This window comes from Rhinopithecus bieti, unplaced genomic scaffold (genome assembly GCF_001698545.2).
Source record: "Rhinopithecus bieti isolate Rb0 unplaced genomic scaffold, ASM169854v2 scaffold_3734, whole genome shotgun sequence".
Classification (NCBI taxonomy): Eukaryota; Metazoa; Chordata; class Mammalia; order Primates; family Cercopithecidae; genus Rhinopithecus; species Rhinopithecus bieti.
Genome location: NW_016804423.1, coordinates 533690 through 557390, shown reverse-complemented (window position 1 = coordinate 557390; position 23701 = coordinate 533690). Strand labels below are relative to the sequence as shown.

Genomic DNA, 23701 nt, shown 5'->3' with positions numbered 1-23701 from the left:
AAAGAGAGATTGGGGAATGTATTAGTCTGTTCTCACACTGCTAATAAAGACATAGCCAAGACTGGGTAATTTATAAAAGAAGGAGGTTGAATTGACTCACAGTTCCACATGGCTGGGGAAGACTCACAATCATGGTGGAAGGTGAGTGAGGAGCAAAGTCACATCTCACATGGTGGCAGGCAAGAAAGCATATGCAGAGGAACTCCCCTTTATAAAAGCATCAGATCTCATGAGACTTACTCACTATCATGATGACAGCATAGGAAAGACCAGATGCCATGATTCAATTACCTCCCACCAGGTCCCCCCCATGACATGTAAGAATTATGGGAGCTATAATTCAAGATGAGTTTTGGGTAGGGACACAACCAAATCATATCAAGGAGAGAGTAGCTAAACCTTCTCTGAGTAGCATTCCTGGACATCACCTACAAGTTCTGCTATAAAGCACTACTCAGAAATTAGCTACATTTCCATATCTGGATGCAAGAGTGAGGCAGAACTGCAGTCTTTTAGCTGAAAACATTGGTAAAGAAAGGAGAGGTATATTTGGTGCAGTAGGTATTTGCCCCAATCATCAATTATGTGCCAAGTACTGTGGGCGTTCTTTTTCCCCAGGTCAGCGGTTTTTACTGCTCTATACCTTAGTAAAATAAGAATTATAAGGAAAGCCAAATTTTAAGAGAGATCTACACCAAAATGTACAAGATGAAAAAAATTAGATAAGAGCAGGAGTATGTTAGGAAAGTGTTAAAACAATTTGGTGTACTTACTACCATTGGAAGCAATTCTGTTCCAGTACTAGTTCTGTGGGCTCTTGGCTGCTGTGGTCAGAGGTCTAGAGCAACAGAGCACAGGAAGATAAACAGGGAGGGCGTTTCAGAGAGAGGAAGCTGACACAAAGGCCCTCAGAAGAAAGTGTGTATTGTGTGTTTGAAGAAGAGCAAGCAAGGAGTCCTGTGTGGTTGCAGGGTGGACACAGGGGAGCAAGGCTCATGACGGTTTCAGAGAAGTACCAGGAGATGGGGTCTGGAAGAGCCATGTAGGCTGTGGGTAGCACTTTAGATTTTACCCTGAGCGGGATGAGGAAGTCACTGGCATGTTTTGAAGAAGGGAGTGACATGATTTGACATATGTTTTAAAAGAAAAGTATCTCTTGTATGAATTACTTTTTAAAAGAGATAAATTAACATAAAAATGAATGATGAATTTGATTTTCAGACCTAGATATGCCATTTTATAAATTGCCATGTTCTTGGAACTTCGAAAGTTAATTTGTCTCCCATAAATGAAGAGTTTATTTGCTAATTAGTTCACTCAAAGTAGGGCTAAGGAAATAATATATCTGTAAAAAACAATGAAGGGCCTAAGATTTTACCGTCCTTGCAATGTGACAAGTTCACCTGCCACAATTTAACAGATGCTGGTAGAAGTCACGAGAATCCGGGATCGGCACAAAGGGAATTTTATTACTCACAGAATAGCAACAGACCGCCATCATTTTTGCGACAGGTTTTTGAGCCCTAATGCCCACAGGGGTAACATCAAGAGAGCCAGGTGAGCCCTGCCCACCCAGTGTATTGCATTACAGGAGAGGCAGCTTGAGATCAGGAAATAGTCATTTATAATGGGCATTAAGTATCCCCCTGCCCTTTGTTTGCTCCATGGAGACAAACTTTCTCTGTCTTCCAGGGTCTTTCTTTACTAGAAGGTCCTTGAAAACAAACAGACCAGAACAAGAGAGTCAGTACCTCCTCACAAGGTATGCAGAAAGGCAAGAGCTTCTGGAGAATTATTTCCCATAAATGCAATTTTACTAGTATCATTTTAGGATATTAGTATGAATGCATTAGTGCAAGATATACCAATCATATTATTTATAAATTATGTTAATGTGAATTATAGATTTTTATGTATCGTTTTAGGATATTAATATGAAATGCTATTTATACTGATAGTTGATGTGCTAAGGTACCTTAGCAGCATTGAGAATTCTTTGTAATTTGCTACACACACGTTTCTTAATATGATTTCTACAAATCGATGATTTGGAACACCTTGGATTTTAAAAGACAATTAAAGAAAAAACTACTCTTCTACTCATACATAACACTTCTTCTACTCGTATAGACACCAAATGTGTAAGTTCTTTGCACACCAAGCAATTCTCCAATTCTCTTTACCCACCAACTGGGTGCCCTGCAATACAGTTCCATTCTAATAGTAGCTACCTGGAGTTAACACAGATCCCCCACACATTAATGGCTCATTTCTACAATACTTTCCCCATTTCAGACACCAGTCTCAAGTCCAAAGTTGTCACCTGTAACTTCTAACTGGCTGGCATGAACCCCTTCTTCAGTTCAATAAATTGCTATAATGGCCCAAAGAACTCAGGGAAACACTTTACTTACTAGTTTATTACAAAAGACACAACTTGAAAAAACCACATGAAAGAGGCAAGGTATGGGGAAGGGGCATGGAGCTCCCACGTACCCAGGCATATCACTCTCCCAGCTCCTCCATGTGTACACCAAGCCAAAAGCTCTCCAAATCCCATATTTAGGGTTTGTGTTGAGGTTTCATTTCCTCGTTATGATTGATTAAATCACTGGACATTGGTGATCAAGTCAATCTCCAGCCCCTGTCCTCTCCCCAGAGGTCCAGGGTTGGGACCAAAATGTCCAGCTACGCTAATCACACTTTGGTCTTTCCAGTGATGAGTTCCAACCATCTAAGGGTCACCGCATTAGCATAAACTCAGGTATGGTCTAAAAGGAGTTATTATTAATTTAAAAAAGACACTTCTCTCACCTGGACCATTCAGGAAATTCCAAGGATTGTATGATTTTAGTGTCAGGAACTAGGGGCAGAAACCAAACATATATTTCTTATTATGCTGCAACAGTAGTATTTCTTGTCTTATACATGATGTTTGTAAAAGTATTTTCGTTTCAAATAATGTTTTCCCATCTATTTCAGCTCTAATTTTAGGGTTGTGTTGCCATAGCAATTCATAAGAACCAAAATATACAAATCTCATGTAAGAATCCTAAGATTCTTTATCTTTTTTTATTTCTAACATGCAGTGGAAGGAGCCTCTAATTCTCTTTTAAAATTCCTATAAAAATTTAGTGCAAAGGATATAGCTGTTTATATTCACTTTAAATAAATATATATACTAAAATATAAATTCTGATTTTACTGCAAGTGTCTATTAATATTAAAGTTACACAATATTTCCTCTGAAATATATCAGGTAATAATTTTTAAAAATCTTATGTACCGATGATATGCTTTCTTTGCTTTCAAAAATAAATATGGAGCAAGTGGGATTTATTTCAGGAATGCTAGGTTGGTTCAATATTTGAAAATCTATGTAATCCATCGTATCAAAAGATTAAAGGAAAAAATTATGGGATCATACCAATTTACACAGAAAAGACATTTGACAAAATTCCATACTTGTTTATGATAAAAATTGTCATTATACTAGGAATAGAGAGAGCTTCCTCAGCTTTATTAAAAGCATCAATATAAAATCTGTATCTAATATCATACTTTATGGTGAAAGAATGAATGGTTTACCTCTAAGATCAGAATTAATATGAAAATGTCTGTTTTTCTCACTACTATTTAATATAGCACTAGCAGTTCTAGTCTCTGCTGTAATGCAAGAAAAAAATGCATATACACTGGAAAGGAAGAAGTAAAAGTGTTGGTTTGTAGATGACATGATTATCTGCATAGAAAACACCAAGTTGTACAGCAATTAAAACAACTTTTTAAAATTAATAAATGGGTTCAATAAGGTCATAGAACCAAAAGTTACCCCAAAAAGTCAGTCGAATTTCTTTATACTATCAAGGAACAAATTGAAACAGATTTTTTTTTTTAAAAAATACAATGTCTTTGCAATTTTTCCAAGGAAAATAAAACATGTACAGGATCTATATGATGAAATCAAGGAAGACCTAAATAATTAGATATGTCACATTCATGTATCAGAAGACTAATATACTAATGATGTCAATTCTTAACAAACTGATAGGTTTAAGGCAATTGCTATTAAAATCTCAGCATGTTTATAAACAGACAACTTATCCTAAAGTTAATTGTAAAATGTACATGAAAAGATAAAGACTCTAGAATATTCAAGACAGTTTTGAAAAGGAAGAATAAAATGGGAAGAATCCCTCTTCCTGATGTGAGGTCTTAACTCTGTAGCTGCAGTAATCAATACAGTGTATCCCCAGCAGAACGATAGACTCATAGGTAAATGGAACAGAATAAAGAATCCAGAAACAGATCTACAGAAATATGCCAAACTGGTTTTTGGTGAAGAACAAAACTAATTCAGTGGATGAGGGGTAGCACTTTTTTTTTTTTTTTTTTTTTTTTTTTTTTTTTTTTTTTTTTGAGACGGAGTCTCACTCTGTCACCCAGGCTGGAGGCAAGCTCCGCCTCCCGGGTCCACGCCATTCTCCTGCCTCAGCCTCCCGAGCCCCTGGGACTACAGGCGCCCGCCACCGTGCCCGGCTAATTTTTTGTATTTTTAGTAGAGACGCGGTTTCATCATGTTCGCCAGGCTGGTCTCGATCTCCTGACCTCGTGATCCGCCCACCTCGGCCTCTCAAAGTGCTGGGATTACAGGCGTGAACCACCGCGCCCGGCCGAGGGGTGGCATTTTTAATAAATGGTTCTGGAGCAATTAGATATTCAAAACAGGAAAGATAAACTTTGACCTGTATCTCACACCTTATATGAATCCCACACCTTACTCAAAATAGATTGTAAATTTAAAACATAAAAATATAAAACTTTTAGAAAGGACATAAGAGAAAATCTTTGCTACCTAAAACTAGGCAAATAGTTCTTAGATTGGACGCCACAAGCATAATCCCTAGAGGAAAACTTGATAAATTGTGTTTAATCGATATTTTTAAAAATGTTCTGCAAAAGACTGTTATAGAGATAAAAAGAAAATCACAGACTAGAAGGAAATATTTACAAATTGCATATCTGACAATGACCTTGTATTTAGAATATATAAAGAACTCTCAAAATTCAACATACAAGAAATCCAATTAAAAATGCTCAAAAAACATGCACAGACATTGCACTAAATAGGATATATAGTTGGAAAATAAACATATACAAAGATCTTTGTCATTAACCAGTATAGAAATGCCTATTAGAACTACAATGAGAAATTAGTACACATCTATTAGAGTGACTAAAATAATAAATAGGAATAACATTAAATGCTGGTGAAGATATAAAAAACGGATCCCTCATATAATGCTGGTGAATATGTAAGATGGTACAGTTATTCCAAAAATAGTTTGGTAGTGCCTTTCAAAACTAAAAATGGATTTACCATGCAACCCAATAATTGCACTCCAGATAATAAAGACTGATTTTCATGCAAGAACTTAAACCTGAATGTTCATAGCAGCTGTATTTGTAATAGCCTCTAACAGGAAATGATTCAAAACCCTTTCAGTGAGAGAATGGTTGAACACCATATGGTATATCCACAGCATGAGAAACTGTTCAGCAATAAAAAGGGAACAAGGCTGTGTGTGCTGGCTCACACCTATAATCCCAACACTTTGGGAGGCCAAGGTGGGAGGATTGCTTGAGCCCAGGAGCTAGAGACCAGCCTGGGCAGCATGGTGAGACACCATCTCTATAAAAAAACTAAAATAAATTAGCCAGGCATGGTGGTGCATGTGTGATGTGCCAGCTACTCTGGAGGCTGAAGCAGGAGGATTGCTTGAGCCCATGAGGTGAAGGCTGCAGTGAGCCCTGTTCACACCACTGCACTCCCACCTGGGCCCCAGGAGACAAAGACCCTGTCTCAAAAATAAATAATAAAAAGAGAACAAAACATTGGTATACAAAATAACTTGGATCACCGTCAAGGAAATTATATGAGTAATATAGCCCTTCTCAAAAGGATAGAAATCGAATAGTTTCATTTATGTAACGTTTCTGAACTAACATAATCACAGAGATGAAGAGCAGATTAGGGATTGGCAGGTGTTAGAGATGGGAAGACAGGGTGGGTTTGGCTATAAAGGAGTAATTTTAGGGAGATTCCTTTTAATGCTATGATAGAGTATTTTGATTTTGGTGGTGGTTACTTAAAGCTGCACATGTAACAACTGCACAGAGCTACAGACACACCCATGCAACCACAAGTACACACAGAAGAGGACTTGTATAATGGTGAGATCTTAACAAGTTTTAGGGGTGGTAGACATGTCAAATTCTTGGTTTTGAATTTTACCTTAGTTGTAGAAAATATGTGCAAGATTTCTCTGAGTAGTCATCTGTAACCTTCTATGAATCTGTATTTATTTCAAAGTGAAAAGTTAACAGAAAACGTGAAGTCGGGTGTCATGTCAAGTTGACAGTGAGGCCAATATATGTGTGTTGCTTAATGTCTAATTAATTCCTGACTTGAGGTCTTAGTAAGTCTTTTATTTTTATTTTTTTAAAAAAGCTAAATAAAATATTAACATTAGCTGGGATTGTCATAAATTGTCAAAATTTGCTATCAATTAAAATATGTCTAATACATTTGGCAAGTGTGGGGAAGAATCTATATTCAGTGTGTATATATACAAATACCGTACATATAGCTCATTTTAATTTTAAAACAAATATATATGTAACTGAGTTTTTAAAATAATTTTAACTATGTTATCACATATAAGGACAAAATTGGAAGAATGTACATTAAACTGTTGAAGACAGTTATTTCAGAAGTGTAGCATTTTTTCCTTTCTTTCATTATGTTTGTCTTTACTATTTGGCATTTTTATGCCTTAGTAATTTTTTCTTTTAATCAGAAAAAAAATCAAATAGGAAAAAATAATAAAATTAAGCCTGGCATCAACTTATAGAGCAAAATACAGCAGTCTTTTGAATACATTGATTCCAAATGTACAAACATATCCGTGTTGGGCAGCTGGCCTGGACAGAAGCCGCTCAGGGCACTGCCTCGGGGTTCTCTGGCCTTCAAAAGTGGATCATGCCCTCAAATGTCAAATCCACCCTGTTCACACAGCTCTCTTGAGAATTACCTAATGGTGGTCTATTAAATTGGAAATCGGAAAAAAAGATGACAAAATCATTTGTTAGAAAGGATTAAAAGCACCCATGAATCAATGGTGTGCAAATAAAATACATATTTAAAGTGCATTCTGAAGATGTCTGAAACAGAACCACGGCACGAATCTGGTGTTACTGTGCAAACCCCTTTCAGTGAGGTTGGTGAGGCTCTGGTTAGGGTGGGCTGCCTAGTGCCCTCCGACCTGCTGCTTGTTGGATCACGTTGTCTGCTTAGTGTTCTGAAAGGGTATCCAGGCTACGGACCTAGACAGCACTGGGTGCTTCTGGCTGACTTAGCTAATACTCCAGGGCCACTGCACAACGACAGTTGCTCCCAGTACAGTCATTACATTTCAGAGGGATTCTTCTGTGACTGCAGAGACTTCCGCGCCTCTATTTCTGTTATGGTAGCAATTTATGTTTATATTAGTTATTGTGTAAATCTGCAGCATGCAGAAGATGCTGGCAGGTTACCTCATTTCCCGTAGAACGTACTTTGCTGAAGCCTCCCATAAAACCCCTCCTTGCCTTTAAAATTGTGAATATTTTTTGTGAAATGCCTATTACAAAATCCTCCCTATCATTGTGGATGAATATTTTTGTAGCCATTCTTGCCTTCAGGTGAGAAATGCCTTTCAACGGGAAAGAATATCTTGACCTACACTGAAATAAATTATAACTTATGATGTTGGGCAATAAATATTATTTTAACCCATCTGGAAAAATATAATTATCTCTTAACTGAAAATCTAGGTTCTAGCCAGTGATATGTTACACTGCTTTGGGGACTGGGAACATTTTGTTTCTGTTTTAAACAGAAATTTTGACGATGGAGATGTTTTCCTGCAAGAGGCTGCTAGGAGTTCCAAGTTAAATCATTTTAAATTTCATAGGAAAATTCAGAAATTGGCCTGGACAAAGTATTATAGGTTCATAACATTCAAGAACAATTGGATAAGGAGAAAGCTCTCATTGTTGTAAGTTACAGAAAAAGAAAACAGGCCATAACCTGAGACTGATACACACATACACACGTGTGTACACACATGCACACGCCCACATACATGATTTAGACTCATGGGCATAGTCTCATTTGGCAGATGGGGAAATTGAAACCTACTGAGAATCACCACTTGCTGGAATCCGAGCATGAATTTGTGTCAGATCAGGCCTGGAAAAGAGGTTATTCAACTCTCGGAAATGCATTCTTTTTCAAGTATCTTTGCGTTTCTTCTCTGGTTGATGGAAAGTAGGGTTTTTGTTTTATTTCGTTGGATTAGAGCATTGCTTTCTTTTGGGCATACCTTATCACCTTCCCAGAGTTCTTATCCTATTATAGTCCTTAATCTTTTTTATTTAATTGAATTTATTTTATTATTTTATTTTATTTTTTTGAGATAAGGTCTCGCTCTGTCACCCAGGCTGGAGTGCAGTGGTGCGATCACAGCTCACTGGAACCTTGACTTCCCGGGCTCAAGGGACCCTGTGGCATCACTCTCCCAAAGTGCTGGGATTACAAGTGTGGGCCACTGCTCCTGGCCATGTCCCTTACTTTTAATAATTTCTTATTTGGGGTCATTTTTGTCTTTTCTCCCAGGAACTTTTGAATTCCTATATCTTTCATTGTATGACACTGTTATTTTGTAATGGTTGTTTATGTCTGTTTTCCCTTTTCCTCTTTTACTTACGCTAGGTTTTTTTTTTTTTTTTTTCCAGATATTGCCCCTTGTTTCCTAGTTCTTTGTGTTTAGACAGCAGCTTTGGTTCTGGCTGTCACCTCCTTCCTGCCCATGTTTCAAGTGGGGAAATGTTTGCTGAGTGGCCGTGTGTGGTCCCAATAGAGGCAACCTTAATTCTTTGCCTTTCAAGCTTTTTGTCAGCCTCACCTGTATCGGAGAGTCTGGGCTCTGGTCCCTAGTGGCTCTTAGACCCGAGGGTGAGGAGACTCTATGGCTGCTAGCTGAACTGTAGATTGGAAAAGTGACCCAAAGAGAAGCCCTGTCCTATTGCCCCCAACAATCTTCCAACCTGAGAGAAGAATAAACTTTCAGCTGATCAAGAGCCAGTGGGCCTTTCTTGGACAGAGGGAGGAAGGTGTGTGGAGGCTTTCACTGCAGCAGTTTGTAGTGTTCTAGTGGCATCCATACCTCATATGTGAAGCGTTTATCTGAGACACTCCGAAGAATATCAGCGTTCAGCCTCCGAGAATAAAGCTCCAAGAACTAGGAGCCTGGACTCTAGGTTTAGTCTTTATTATACTGGGGATGAGGAAGAACAACCAGGGGGAACTAGGAAAGCTCCACCCACTTAAAACGACCTATGTGTTGAAAGGCTGTGGATTGATGTTTGCTTTACTCAGGACAGGCTGGAAGGCAGGGAGACCGTGGAAGAACGACTGGCAACTGTGGCTCTGTTGTCCAGTTCCCCAATATAAGGGAATAAGACTTTTGGTAAATCAGTCTCTGTCTCTCACTTTCATGCACACATATACACACAGAAAAATAAAGTTAGAATCATTGGATGATATAGCTACAAAGTCCTTAAAATTGATTAGTTGCATATTTAAATTTGAGGGATGAACTTTTAGATTGCAGAGATAGAGAAAGCCTCATTACCCCAGGCGCCATCAGGACGGTGCATTATCTCCATTCTTTCAGTTGTTTCTTCTTTCCAAGCATCTTTCCCGGTACATCCCGTATATTCCAAAGTGCTGAGAACTGTGAAAGTTTGGCAAATGCTGCTCTCCTGAACAGTTAGGGGCCAAATATGGGACTTACAGTGAATGTTTGGAGGTCTTTGGAAAGGTACTTTTATAAGGCTATAAATTATTTGTAAACAACATTTAATTCTCTTGTATTCTAAAATGGTTATCTGCCTGACATATTCATAGTGGATTAATTTATGCTTTTTATTTGGCCCCGGATGGACCAACTAAATGGAATTAAAATTATACAAGTAAATGTTATTTCAAACCCTCCAGTAGCAGGAAATAGCTTTATAACAAAATTACATAACAGCTGGTGCTGGTGCCGGTGACCAGAATGGTAATGTTTTCTTCTTATTTCCTTGTAACTGCACCGGGCTATTTAGCTGCAATATCTTCAAAGACTTTCAGTAAAGAAGGACAGAAGTAAAAAATGGACAGAGAAAAACAGAGTCTGGACACCCATGTGAGTTACTGGACCAAACCTCAGCTCAAGTTAGTTTACCTATTTAATATTTCCAACAATAATCTTGCAATTAAGTCTTCTTAGAGACATATTGTCTGAATTTTGTCATATGTCCATTTGTTAACAAATCACCATAGGAAAGGACTATGGGACTAATTTAGGACTTTGGTCACTCAATTCCTGTCTTCTTCAAATAATGTTTAGGATATTATTGCAACAGGGAAGATGAATGGGCACTGGGGAAGCAATTAATAAAAGTTTGCAAAACGTAAACTCAATGTTGGGTACACGTGTATAATATCTATTATTTTGCAACTTTTTTCACTTATCAACTTACCAATCCTTCAAATCAAATTTTATTAAACGATTTTACTCTTCAAAAAAAAAAAAAAAAGAAGGACAGAAGTTAAGGACACTAGAGCTTGGTGGGAATACACACGTGATATTTCTGCAGGATACGGCACAATCTTTTCCCCTGCAAAATCAACTTTGCAAATACCTGTCACTATTTGAAGTGTGAATAAAAGAATCAAATGGCTGCGTCAGGGCTTCTGAAATAGGATTTTGCACCCAAATCACCTGAAAAACACATTAAAATGGTCTCGAGTTCTCAGCTGGGGGCTGAGATGCCGCCTTTCTGAGGACCTCTCCGAGGCTGTTGACGCTGGTGTTTCTTGCATCACACTTTCAGCAGCAGGAATGCAGTGGTGATTGATTGTCACAACGGATCAATGTGCTCTGGCCTGTTTTTCAGGCCACAGTCTGTGAGAGATGACCTTTGACCTGGGGGCTGTGACTGTCATCCACAGCCGAGCTTCCCTGTGAAGCTGCCATTTTCCCCGGCAGGCTGGAATCTCCTTGAGGCAAAAGTGTTTTCTCCTTCATTTTTTTCCACTCCTCAAATAGCAAGGAATGTGCTTCAACTTTGTGCTCAGGAAATGGTTTGTTGTTGTTGTTACTAATCTAATGTGAGTAAACAATTGTTAAAACTCATGAAACCTAGTTTTACTTATATTAACCCGTTCATCTGAAGAAACCTTCCAGCCTCTGAGTTCAAAAAGCCTACCCATGGAAGTTCTAAGAAGGACTCAGCTCCAACATTTCAAAAGTCGACTTTGGCAGTTAGGAAGTGGAACAGAGAGGAAACTCGTCATGGGAACTGGGAAATGCCCGGGAGGTAATTTTTTCTGTGAAACGAAAAAGAGAACTCATAGCACTCACTCCCGTTTCATCAGATCATTGCATGGTACTCCTTCACGGCAAGAAACACATTTAATTTATTCTTGTCGCTCCTTTAGCCAGGAGCACAGGGCATGGTTAAAAGATGTCCAAAGAATAAATTCATAAGGTCTTGGAAACAAATGGCATTCTGTTTGTCATTTTGAAGTTCACATTTGTAGGCTGACACCTGGAGATTTTACAGAAGCGGATGATGGCTTAAAGATCCACATCCATCCACAGCATTTATCAACTGATTTTTTCAGAGCAAAGTAAAATGGAAACTTTTGTATTGATATCAGATATCTTCACAAACCCCTGTGCTGCAACTGCTATGGGAGGCATACAAAGCAGGAGAGGAGGCACAGCAGGGTTGGAGCCAGCAGGAGTCCAGGGACTGCAGAGCTTACAATCTCCTATCTTCCAGAACAGTCCCGCGACCAGACATGAGTGGCAGATAAGGATACAATATACAAATTACAAGCACGCCTTTGACTGTCATTTCTCTTAGAAATAAAACTGCACAGATGCTAGCATAAGACTCATTCAAAGTGGCATGTGTTACAGAATGGCAATGAAGATCACATCCATGCCAGCATGCACGAATTTCATGAGTTGTATACCTTTGAAATGAGATGGGAGAAACTGTGTCCCTACAGAGAGCGGTGGATCCTGAAGTAAAATATAATAGTTGCATTTCCAGGATGTCAAGTCAAGGTCAAAAGAGCGAAATCGTATTTAGAAAGAAGTTCAGATAGACTATTAGGCAACCATTGTTGTATGTTAGGAAGGCAGTTTTACTAAATATTCTTAAATTCAAGGGATGACAAAGCAGGCTCCATTTTGCATATTATCTTGCTAATCTAAAATGACACACCTAGGAAGGTTTCTTTTGATAAAATCTAAGTCCATTAATAAATAATGCAAGTAGTGCTTAACATTAACCACATTAACAGCTAGCAATATGTTGTCTCTGCCTTTGAGAAGTTGATATGAGAAGCCACAGTTATTGCAAACACAGGTTTAGCATGAGTCCTACGACAAGGACATGGACAGGCTTCACAGGAAGTGGGGAAGTTGAAATCATCATCATCTGTGACTGGTGAAGCTTTCATACAGAGGAGATGGTAGTCTTAAAAATTAATAGGTAGGAATGTACAAACTAAAAAGATTGGCAGGGAATGGGCAATTTGCATGTTCTCAAAGATTTTCCCCAAAGATTCCTTATTAGTTAAAGGGCAAAGTAGTGACTGTAGTGGAAATCTCACACAACACCTTGGCTGAGTAATTCAGAATTACCATTGCTGATGGGAGGAGACGGACGTTGAGTCCTTCCAATATGATACTCTGACAAATAATAGTTATCTGTTATTCTGGTGGGGAACATAACCCTTGCATTTAATCACAAGGTAACATAAAAACCCAAAGTGAAGGATGTTCTATAAAATAACTTACTTTTGGCCTTGAAAATGTCAATGTCATGAAAAACCAAGTAAAGTTGAGGAGCCATTTCAGACCAAACGGAGACGAAGGGGACATGGCACCTAAGTACAACATGTGAGCCTGGACTCGATTCTCCATCAGAACAGGGGAAATCATTGGGATATGTGTCAAAATTGCAATATGAAATATTTCTTAGATGAAAATATCATGTGAATGTTACATCTGCTGACTTTGATAACTGCATTTGTTGTAGGAGAATATCCTTGTTCTTGGGAAATAAGACCTTAAGTGGGTATTAAGGCATAAATATTTCAGAGAAACAAATACTGACAAGGACATTCAACATTTAACACTTAGAACACGTGTATAATGACACAAAATAATGAACTGACATAGAACATTTTTAAAACTTGCTTTTTGGAAAAAAATGTGGGGTTAATGGTGGGTGGTATTAGGTAACAAAGCTAGAAAAAGGAATGTTGAAAATAATTTCTTAGCATTGCAACCATGGTGAAGAGATTATCCTGTACACACAAAGTTGACAATAAGGACTTTCAACCAATCTTTTTTAAGAAGGTTGTTTTCTGTGCCTTAACAAATATAAATATGTTAAAATGTAAAAATAAATGGCCTTGGCAGAACACCAGTAGACCAGTGGGGGAGTATAGATTACACATACCTCTGTGTGAGTGTGTGCGAGTGTACATGTGTGCTTGTATGTGAATTTACATGATGAAGACATGAGCAGAAAGAATGTACTAATAAAGACATAGTTTTGGTGAGTTGCTCTCTATTTGAAATGACAATATAGTACTTCATACTATATTAAACATACAATTCAGAATGTTTAAAAAAGTGTGAAAAGTAAAATTTTTAAGTACTGAAACCATAAAACATATTTACTTTTGGAGTCAGAAAGGCATTTCTAAGTACGTAATTTCAGTATCTAGTTTGGTTTGCTTTTTTATTTGTAGAATTCTTGGAAGAAATCACCAGACAAGTCCTTGGGTATTTTATTCAATTCAGTGGTTTCTCATTTTTCTCTCTGGATCCCAAACATTCCCCCTAGTCCCACCCAGTCTACATTGCAGAAGACCCCTCCTCATTTTCCTCTTTCTCTGGAATCCACTGTTGACTTTAGCTCCTTTAGCAGATTCCTTTGCCAATTCCAAATGCACATCCCTGGAAACCTGTGAATTTGATTATCTCTGTTTCAAAATTCTACTAGCTTTTCAAAGTTAATATTTCCAAACCAACTTGTCTTCCCTGACTGTCATCTTAGCCCTAATCCCAAAAAACTTGGTGATTTTCCTGGTTAAATGGGCCTTCTCTTGCTTAATGATTTCTCCTTCCTTCTGTTTTATTGAGGGAAGCCTTGGGAAGATCTCCGCCTCCTTCCTTGGGCTGCCTGCCTCCCTTGGCTGGTGGATCCCCTCTTAGTCCAAGCTGGTTCCATCTCTACCATGTCTCTCCTTTACCTCTCACCAATAGCGATATATTTCACACGGTTATCTTTTCCTAGAATAAAATTCTATGTTAATTTTAGTTTTTAATTTGTGTTTACAATTAATGAACATCAAAGAATAATGGACTTTTGGACTTGGAGTGAGTATGTGTGAGTGTACATTCAAATAGCAACCCTAAAGCTTTTGCTGTTGTTGCAAAGGTTTGATGCTGATGCTGAATTGATAGTTCATTACATGGCCTTGACAGGCCTTATAAGGACACAGAGCAGAAATCTCTATCCTGTTAAGTAGTTATTCCTCCCCAGAACACCTAAGGTTGCACAGGGACACTGTATACAACCTCTGCAGACTGCATGCCTCCTCAACCTGAGCTGATTTCCTTCCTTCCTTTGAATCTAGGAAGCTCAGATAGAAACAAATGACATATTCTTGGTTTTTTACTTTTCTCTTGATTTAATCTTATTTCTCTTGCATGTATTCCCTTTCTCATTATTTCTTCCTTTATTCTCACATTGTAGTCTACTCTTTTTATTTTTGCTAGCTGCCTTAAGTTGTTTTGTTTTGTTGTTGTTATTGTCATGAGGCAAAATACATAAGTGAGCAATGAAAGATTCACTTCTTATCCGGACTGTTTTCTGTGTCTTTTACACCATGGAAACTTTGGGAGTTTTCTCTACTACCCCTTCTTTAATAACACTGGCTGAGGTTTTAGCATGGCCTCTCCTCTCTGCTGCTGTCTCCTCCACATGGGGTGCGTATTAGTCAGAGCTCTACAGAAGAAGAGAGCCAGTAGGGTACATACATGTACAGAAAGAGATTTGTTACGAAGGTTCAGCTCCTGCCATCATGGAGGCGAAGTCTCGTGATCTGGTCTCTGCAGCTTGGGGGCCCAGGAAAGCCCACAGTTTCCTTCCAGCCCAGGCCCACTGACCCCACAGCACTGAGCCAAGGGTGAGGTCCCAGTCTTGAGTCCAGAAGTCCAAGAACTGGGAGCAGTGATATCCGAGGACAGGAGAAGATGGATGCCCCAGCTCAAGAGGAAAGAAAGCTTGCTCTTCCTCTGCCTGTGTTCAATCCAGGATCTCCACAGATAGGTTGATGCCCACAGACAGGGGTGGGGCAGGTCATCTTTACTCAGTCTACAGAGTCAAATGCTAATCTCTCTGCGAAACGCCCTGAAACACCCCAGAAATCATGTTTTACCCATGATCTGGGCATTAGCCCAGTCAAATGGACACATAAAATTTACTACCACCAGATATCCTCCACCACCTCTACCTCTTCGAACCAAATTCCAGTTCAAGCCATTCCCTAAACTAAACGCAAGAGTAAGGGGTGATTTAGTTATACTCTGTGAAAACCAGCATAGGCTACCACAGTTGCTCTTAGTATTTTATTTGTTGTGTGATCATTAGTATTTTCTTTGAAGAAATGTGGAATACCATATTTAGGGATAAATTTTAGCAAATTGGAATACTATACTTGTAAAAAAGAGATTCAAGGAATATTCACAGATTTACCACTAATTTTCTGTGATATTTTGGAACAATTAATTTCTCTCTTCTGAACTCATCTTTATCAACATTTGAATTTTTTTTTTTTTTCTTTCTTGGAAGATTCTCAGGGGAAAATCTCAGAATCATTAGGCCAGTGACCTGCGTGTAGTCAACAGGGACACAGCTTGGGTTGGTTGGGTTGTGCTTCCTGTGCTCAGTCTCTCGAATGCCGACACTTTCCAGTATGAACAGTCACCACAATGGTGACACATTCCACGAGAATACCAACGCACAATGTTAGTGCAAAGACACAGTACCCAGAGTAGACGTTTTTGATAAAATTTGAAATACATTATTTTAAGAATAAAGAAAAATTAGAGTCACCATAGGGCCTCTTTTCAGTTCCTCAGCTGCATGGGTGTCCGGGCTGGCTTGTTCACTTGTATTTTTAAAACACTGTGGCATTAGGAATGCATATGGAGATGGGTTTTGGGACCCATGGATTTTGTGCCTTAGGTAAATGAGTGAATCTTTCTGGGTCTGAGTGTTCCGTTCCATGAAATGTGTTTTCTTCCATCTCAGAAAGCCTGTGCTTCTGAGACACCAAAATAATCCAAAGAGAAATGACCATTATCAGTTTTCCAGAGCAGCAGAGACAGAGCCAGGAGCGGTCCAGTGGTCTGGTGCCAGTACAGAAGGGGCCTCCAGTGTCGGTTCTGCTGGTGGCAGTGTTCTTAGCAGGTTTGGCAGTGATTTAGGTCATATTATATCCATGTCCTGAGTCTAGTTCTCCAGGTCTTTGGGCAATTTCAAGATATTTATTTTCTGGTATAATCAGCCAAAATCTATTTCCATTCTTTGAAAGACAGAACTCTACCTGATACAGTTTTTATGGTCAACAATCTACAGAAATTTAGAAGAAAATTAGACCAGGGATGCACTGGGCACTTAATGTTTGAAGCTGTGGCACATCCTCAGGTTTGCAGATAATAACACTAATGTTGCTACCACTCATAAAAATAGCTTTATTGAGTGCTTAGTACATATTAAGATCTGTATTGAGACTTTATACACATTATTTCCTGTAATTCAGATGATATAGGAATTTGAATCTAATGAAATTGATGACTTATAAATTAGTGCATGATGAAGATGATGATGAAGATGATATGATCAGCATCATGGTCACAGTGATGTTTGGGGTTAGGAGAATCATAAAGGCCATATATTATGGAGTCTGAAGTACTCCTATTCCTATTGACTCTATTGGCAATAATCCCAACCAACCAGTTAAAGCCCCTTTACTTTTATTAGGAGAGACAGGATTTAAAGTACCCATTGATTATAGGGATAATCTCTAAGTCTCTTGGAATTAATCTCAATTTAGTGGTCTGTCCCTTGGCAAAACCTCCAGTTTTTCAGTTCTATTGATTTTAGTTGTGAGTTGTTAATATCTACCAGCTGCTTCACGTTTAGACCAAAGGAACCATTTTGAACAAGGACAGGAGCTTGGATTCAGCACACCAGGATGATCTTTGAGGATTTACCCACTGGGAGGAAAGGCATTCAGGCTCACTTCTGAGTGAAAACAGGAGCTGTCAGACTAGCCCAATTTCAATGACAATTTTTGTGCTATTGAAAAGAACGAAGAATAGCTTACTTTTAAAAGATTGATAAAATGAACAAATAATAATGTACTATTAGAAGTAATGAAAATATGTCAAATAAAATAATTGGTAACACAAACACTAACGACCAATATTAAAGGTCCTAATAAATAATGGGGAATAAAATATTCCCCATCCTAAAATGGGGAGGTGTGAACTAGGGGCTTTTTAATTGCACATCCCAGAGAGAAGATTAAGATGAGGTATAACCAGCAAAGAGCAGGTTCTGCCTTCCCCACCCAGCTGTATGCAAACCATCACCCCATTCCCTTTCCAAAGTTTCCATCTTTTCCCCAAATGTGAGGGGGCTATGTGAAACTAGCTTTACCCCATCCAAATTGCCTCTACAAGAGTCACATTTGAGAATTCAGCATGGACTGTGCTTGTTTGTTTGTGTTGTTTGCTGCTGTAGCTTCTGTGCTTACAAGGGTTACAATGCATAGTAAGCCCTAAATTTTGGTGAATGAATGTTCTTCAAACAAAAACCTAACAAAACAATTTTTTTTAAAAAGAAACTAGGCTCTGGCCATCCAAAAATGACTAAAGAACAGATACTACCTTTTTGAAGTATGTGAAAATCTGATTAAACTGCTCCGCTATTTTGGGGAAGGTGTACTGTTGTACACTAAATCATAACCCAACACGTGATATTTTGGAGGTGGAAAAATCACATTATACAATTTGTGTAGTGTTGAGTACACTTGCTTCTCTTCCATCTCTTAGGAGACTAATTCTTCTCTCTCTCATCTCCTTCCTCCTAGTCCTCCTAGTTCCCTTTTCTCCTCTTTCTCTCCCTCCTCCTTGTCTTTCTTCTTCATTGTCTTCCACCAAACACTGACAGATAAGCAGAGCCTATTCCGAAGAAACTATTGAACGATAAAACAGATAATGATGTAATCCCAGCACTTTGGGAGGCTAAGTCGGGCCGATCACCTGAGGTCAGGAGTTTGCAACCAGCCTGACTAACATGGTGAAACCCCGTCTCTAATAAATACAAAAAAGCCGAGCATGGCAACATATGCCTGTGATCTGAGCTACTTGGGAGGCTGAGACAGGAGAATCACTTGTACCTGGGAGGCAGATGTAGCAGTGAGCAGAGATCGCACCATTGCACTCCAGCCTGGGCAACAAGAGTGAAACTCCATCTCAAAATAAAAAAATAAATAAAAATAAAATAAACAGATAATGAATTCAGTGCAGCTCTGTAAGTCCTCAAGTTCTCAAGTTTTAATGTTACAAGAAACTAGGAAAAAAGTTCTGATCCAAATATTATTTTCTAAGACTATATATATATATATATATACACACACACACACACACACATATATGTGTATGTTTAGAGAGAGAGAGGCACATCTTTGAAGATAAGCAAAAGGAATGACTGCGAGTCCCACATCTGTGCCCAATACCCCATTTTCCATGCCCCTCTTTCATAAGAGATCTTACACGTATAAAATTGGTTGGTCAAGTTCTCTTCAGTTGAAACAAGTTTAGCTTAAATATAAAACCAGAATAACTTTCAAGTGAATAATATATCTTTTTTTTTTTTTTTTTTTTTTTTTTTTTTTTTTTTTTTTTTTTGAGACACGAGTCACAGCCTCCTGTCCGGCCCAGGCTGGAGTGCTGTGGCCAGGATCTCAGCTCACTGCAAGCTCGCGGGCCTCCCCAGGTTCAGGCCATCTCTCCTGCTCAGGCCTCCGAGTAGACTGACTACAGGCGCCCCGCCGACCTCGCCCGGGCTTAATTTTTTGTATTTTTAGTAAAGAGACGGGGTTTACACCGTTTTATTCAGGATGTCTTCGAATCCCCTGACCCTCGTGATCCGCACCCACCTCCGGGCCCTCTCAAAGTAGGCTGGAATTAACAGGTATGAGCCACCGTGCCCGGGCTAGGTATTGATTTTTATATAACCATATAAGCTTACAGGTAGTAGAGTTTCTTCTAAAATTTTCCAATAAGCATATTTTGTTTTTTACTTGAAAGAGGCTTTCCCCGATATAGTGACATTTTTTTCATTATACATAGAGATGATGACACCTGATAAATGATGAGCTGATTAACAATAAAGAAATTTGAATAAGCAGAAAAAGTTAGATTGTTACCCAAAGTGAATTAGGGTTCCTAAAGAGTTTTCCAAATTTGTTTTTTAAATTTGTTACCAAAATCAAACATCTGGCCAGTGTGGTAGCTCACGCCTATAATCCCATCACTTTGGGAGGCCAAGGCGGGCAGATCACCTGAGGTCAGGAGTTCGAGACCAGCCTGGCCAACATGGTGACACCCCGTCTCTACTAAAAATACAAAAAAAATTAGCCAGGCATGGTGGCAGGCACCTGTAATCCCAGCTACTTGGGAGGCTGAGGCAGGAGAATTGCTCGAACCCAGGAGGCGGAGGTTATAGTGAGCTGAGACTGCGCCATTGCAGTCCAGCCTGGACAACAAGAATGAAACTTTGTCTCAAAAATAAATAAAATATAAATCAAACATCTCCCCTCACAACGCAAGTTTTGAGTGATGATTTGCACGAAGAAATGTGTAATAACCTGTTTGGAGCCCTATTCTCATGGTTGGGGTGGTGAATTACAATATAATTAAGCAGCCTGCTTAATGATCAATTGGATTATTTTGTTTGCTGCCAATTTAAGTAATTAGAGAGTTGCAATGATCACTCCAATTAAAGTGATTGATTTATGGTGCAACCTTGCCTTTTTTACCTGTGATATTTAGAAGAGAGAAAAATGTTATTCAGCAGAGGCCTCCCTGGACAGGTTAGGCTCAAAGCTCTTCTGCGCAGTCATCTGTGGCTGGTACTTGTCATGCTCACTGCAGAGGCTGGAGGTGCTCGGCATTCTCCTGCCTGGACGTGTTAGTTCCTCCTCTACTTAGGCATTCTCCACGCTCCTCCTTTCGCACTCTGGAGTTCTACCCTGCAAGCCAGCCTGCTTGTGTATTCTACAGAGACCCAAACCTTCCCTCCAGGGGAGGAAGGGCGATATTTATCATGCTTCAGTGGTGGCTGGAGAGGTCGAGAAAGTTGCACAGACACAACATAAAACTGCGGGTAGCAAATGTGAATGGTGAGCCACCGTCAGAAGCAATTACAAAGAGGGATTACATTGCAGACTCTGACATTAAAACCTGTGTAAATAATATATCCAATCTGATGGGGCCCAGGGCAACTCCCTGCCAGTTCTTGTGTCTGGGCTTCCATTCTCTCTCAGCCTCTCTGGGCCTTTGGTAAAGGGAGGGCTCCCTGGGTCCCCCGGCTGCACAGGTTCTTGAGGAGTGGTTGCACTGCCTGGTCTGGGTCTTTCCTTGGCCAGCGGCACCCTGTGTTTTGTGCAGAACTGACTAACTCTACATTAACCTTCTTCACCCTCTTTTTGAAGTGGCAGATCCTCTGACTCAGGCCTCACAAACTCTCTCACTAAAGGAGTATTTTCCTTCTAGCTTTTTCCCCTGGACCTTTGGCCTCTGACTGTGGAATGGGACAGAGGGAAATACATAGTTCTATACTCTCAATTTCTCTACAGAAATCTGAAAATGGAGCTTCCTGCACAGAGAAGCCGGGGGCTCCATCAGCTGCATCTTGTGGCACAGCCTCGAGTTCGGCTCCGGGCTCAGTTCACAGTGTGTCTGCCATACATCAGGAACCCTACATAGTGTCAGGAGCTTGCTGTCATGTCACCCACTTACCCATACCGCTGCTTGAGCTCACAAGTTTATCTGCATTTGCAGGGGAGGAAACTAAGGCTCTCAGGGCTGGATAGCTCCATGGCATGTAGCCATGAAGTAAGCGGGGACAATGAGAATCTGACTGATGACTCTCTGGCTGTGTCAGTGCATGGATGTTCATGGGTATGCTCTTTTCAAGAAGACGTGGACTTTGCCCGGCACTTACTTAACTAAAGTAGAATTGGTGATAGGATTAGTACTAACATGAACCCTGACAGGCAAAGCAGGGATGGAGGAAGCGTGATTGCTCCTCGGAGCTCTGAGATACTCGTGTCTTGGATTCTTAAAGTTGAAGCAGACACGGAAGAGCCTCTGTTTGGCATGACTTTAGTGACTTAACTAATTATTTGCTGTAATATATCCATAAGGTATCTATAAATTAAGGAAGCTTAATTAACTTAATTTAAATGCCAAATGAATATTTGATTGGTGAGATTTTATTGGTATGACAATTCAACTAGGACATTAAGAGAAGCAAATTGCATTAATTTGTAAATACACTTTAGATCATAATAATCTATAGTAAATCGTAATGCTAACTTCAGAAGCAACTGTAGGGGTTTTTTTTCAAAGATAAAATTACACATGTGAATACTCTCTTACAATTCCTGGAACATATTACATACTGTATAAACATTCACCTAAAAATATAGCTATATTCTTAGCACAGTGCAATGCTAATGGGTAATACCGAAAGAGTCAGGTAACATGTGTGTAAGTCTACTAAACTCTGTCATGGGGTGGATTATTGATGGTTGCTCAAGACATAACAAAAATGTGATTCTTTTGAAGTGTGAAGTACATTCATTACAAGGGGATTTCTTACATGTTATAAACCAGTTTTATAAAAAGATTTAGTAATGTATTTCTAAATTTTATGAGCCAGGAAACACCACTTGTCTTTAAACTTTAGGTAGAATTTCCTCTGCAAACCATTTCAGCTTTTTCATCTTGCCTGTGTTGCTTTTCATTTACTGTATATTGATGAAGATTCATCTGTTTGTATTTATGAGAACTGAGCCTGTAAATCTTAGAAACCGAAGGAAAGCCTTTCATTTTAAATTTCAGTTATTTAATTTTAACTGCTGATTTAGTAGATAACAATTCAGAGTAAGAGAAAATTAATGGGTTTATACATTTAAGCTCTATTGAATATTGTGCACAATATTTTAATATTATATAAACGAAAGTAAATCACTGGTAAAGCACACATCTTTTACTTCCTAAAAACGTGATGTAATTCTGTCAACCATATTCTAAGTACCATAGGATTAAAGAACAATAAAAAACTTGCACCACTCTGTACAAAACTAGAATATAATTATTCATGCTTTTTCCGTTTATAATAAAGGCAGAATCATTATGAATATATGTATTACAGTCCCTTGAAATGTCCAACAGTGAAATGGGGCTGACCCTTAGAAAGACTGAGGTGGGGACTCCGTGGTGTCTGAGTGGTGTTCCTGGATCCTCAGCTTATGAGAATGTAATACACGTAAATGAGTCCAGTGTGTGTTTGTAGACTGATGGACTCATGATTTTCTTACCTTTTGGAGTAACATTTAAAATCACCAAATTCTCCCCTGTAAAGAAGGAAATTCTATTAAATGAGCTGTGCATTTTTCTAACATTATCTAATTTGCTAATGCATAATTTGCCCAATGCATTAATCTAGTTAAATAACGATATCCTATTTTGAAACTGAATAATAACCATGAGTTATATTTATTGACACGTATTTCATTCCTATTTATTTGTTCAGGAAACATTTGTTGACTGTAGCAGGCATATACTAAAGAGAATATACTAAAAAGAATAGAGTCTCACTTTCCAAAAATTTACATGCTGCATAGAATGTAATAAGGGAATATGTCTGTCTCAGAATTTAATTTCTAACTCATATATGCAACTTGAAGGATATTGGTCTATTTATCGTAGATTTCCCACGCATTTTCTTTTAGCACACCTCTGGAGGGGACATATTCTTGTTGGCAAATGTCTGTTTACTTTCATCATTTTTACTTCTTCACACTTTGAAGAAGATGTTTATTAACCTTTAACAGCATAATTAGAGGCTATTTTCTTACATTGAATACAAAACCTTAAATAGATTCTGATCATTTTATTAACTACTTGCTCTCTGGAAAGAAAATGTAATGACTGAAGAAGAACTCTAAGAGGTACAGAGTAGACCTGATTAGTGTAATAAATAACCTCGTTAGAAACATACTCGTACTCTAACAGAAGTTAGTAGAACAGAAGAAATACTGCAAGGATTATGGAGAGAGGGTTAAGGAAAGAGGTCACTAAGAGATTACTGTTAATTTCAACATCAAGGACAAGAGTTACATATTTCATGATTTTGCAAATCCAGAAATTATATG

The 23701-nt window shown here is 38.7% G+C and overlaps 1 protein-coding gene across 2 annotated transcripts in view; it reads left to right on the top strand.

The window, feature by feature from the left end:
• Positions 1–23701, top strand: part of NALF1 (NALCN channel auxiliary factor 1) — a 720118-nt gene that overhangs the window by 293838 nt on the left and 402579 nt on the right. The window lies entirely within an intron of this gene.